Source organism: Solenopsis invicta, unplaced genomic scaffold, assembly GCF_016802725.1.
Source record: "Solenopsis invicta isolate M01_SB unplaced genomic scaffold, UNIL_Sinv_3.0 scaffold_385, whole genome shotgun sequence".
Classification (NCBI taxonomy): Eukaryota; Metazoa; Arthropoda; class Insecta; order Hymenoptera; family Formicidae; genus Solenopsis; species Solenopsis invicta.
In genome coordinates, this window is record NW_024105288.1 from 11,226 (window position 1) to 13,470 (window position 2,245).

Sequence of the window (2,245 nt, forward strand, 5' to 3'; positions counted from 1 at the left end):
CGCCCTTTTTTTACAGGCTCTTTATCAGACTCTGACGATGACGAAATATAGTATTTTGCCAGAGCCTTTTTTGCGCCTTCTTAGTTCCTCGTCTCACCGACTCCCTGTCGGTGTTCACGTCCATCGGGTCCGTGGACGCCGGGACGAGGGATGGGGAGGGCGGCAGTGAGCCACTTTTTCTTGGTTCCGAACCGGACGGCCTAGGAACACTGCTCGGCTCGAGGCGGGTAACTTCTGACCCGCAGCTACCGGGTTTTACCCCTTTGCTGTAGGCCGGGCCCAGCCTCGAGCCAGCGGGACGCGCCTTTCCGCTTTTCGGGAGGAAATCTTCCAGGGTGACCTGGAGTTTCCGCCCTTTCTTCTTGGGGCTCTCTCGAGAGCTGGATGGGCTGAAGAGCTCCAGCCCGCCAGCCTCAGTAGAGGGTCCCCTCACATACTTGGAGACATCTCTCCCCTTTGCGGGTGAGATATCCCCTATCACCAAATTGGGAGAGGACGAAGACTTCGCCCCTCCCAATCCTCCACCCAAGCGAGCGCCCGGAGACACTGCGTTTTTCCCTACCTCCTTGTTTGTAGAATTATTTATTTTTGATTTGAACCCACTCCCTGTGACGACTGCACCGTCCGGCGTATCTCCCACTCCGCCTCAATACGAGTATTGAGAAGGAGTGCCCCGGTTACTCCCCGGGGGGGTGGTCGGCTTATGGCGCGGGCACCGGGAATGTAACATCCGGTGCACTGGCCTCCAGCCCTCTACACACCCATACGGAGGAGCCATCAAGGGCTTGCCCCGTATGGGCTTTCAGGGGTCTCCCGCCTCCGATAGCGGGGGCACCGTCACGGGTGGCGCCACACGGGGAGCCCCACGGACTGGTCGGGTAACGGAAGCGACGCCCCTTCCGCACCCTAACCGCCTTGGCGACCAGCACGTCGGCCCAGGGTAAAAACAATCCTCTGGGGGGACAAGACTCTAGCCCGGCACCCGCTTTGGAAGGGACGCCGTCGCGGAATGCCGGGGCAGCCAACCCCGCCCCGGGCCCCGCCTCGGAATACTTCCGAGCGGTCCCGGGGCCAGTCCAGCCCGTAACCTCGGGGAGAATTACCCGCGAGGTGCGCGCTGGACCGTCCTCCACCGTTCCGACCCTTCCCCGGAATAATTACGGGTGGCCCGGAGACGGCCCAGACCGCTGGGTCCGGTTGACACCGGGGTCCCAGCGGTCCGTCTCGTCCGACTGGGAGCGGCGAGGAGCTCCGTTCCGGGACAAGTCCCTTCACAGAAACCCCTCGCCGCTGTCCGCACGCGCCCTTGGCCCTGCCTCGGAAAAGTCCTAGCGGCCCGAGGGCCGCCCCGACCCGATGCATCGGGGAGGATTTCCCAAGCACGCGCCGGGACACCCCCGCCGCTCCGACCCTGCTCTGGAATATGTCCAGGCGGCTCGGAGACGGCCCAGCCCGACGGATTCGGTAACACCGAGATTCCGCCGGTCCGTCCTACCCTTTGAGGAGCCAGCTCTCCCCGTGCCAGGACGAGAGCCGTGAAAACGATACCGTCCCCAGACACGCGGATCACCAGCCGTGCCCGCCGCGTCAAGACGCCTTGGGCACCGCAACTGCCTTCTAGAGGAAGGCAGATGCCTTCCTGGTGACCTCTTAGACCCTCAGCCTCTCCCCAAAGGCGACTCGAGGAAGAAGGAGCCCCCTCACCATGACATGTGGGTCACCATCGAGGGGGAAGATCCCGGCCTTTTTTATGTTTACGGAGAGAAAACGTCTCCAATTTTTTCTCTCAAGACTCCGCGCAGCTCCTCCCACGCTGGACAGTCTTCCAGCGTGTGCTGCGCGGAGTCCCGATTCGCCTCGCAGTGATGGCACTGTGTCGTCGGCTCCTTACGTATCCTGCACTGGTACTCACCGAAGCAGCCATGCCCGGTGAGCACCTGTGTCGTCCGGTAGGATAAGCCGCCCCAAGGGCGGCCCACCCATTCGTCCAAGTGGGCTAAGACGGCCTCCAAGATCCGAGATCCTGCCGCCGGCGGGTCGTTGACGAGGCTCTCTCGCCAAGTTCTTATGGCCCGCCGGCGTGCTCTCTCCCGTAGTAGCGCGGCGACCCTGGGGGTAACCACTCCCCCCTGTAGGCGGATGACCTTCGCTCTGGCGTATGACCATGCCAGAGCGTCGACCGTAAATTCCGCCGGGGGGAGCCCCGCCAGTATCATGGTCGCCGCGCTAGGGGCGGTGCGGTACG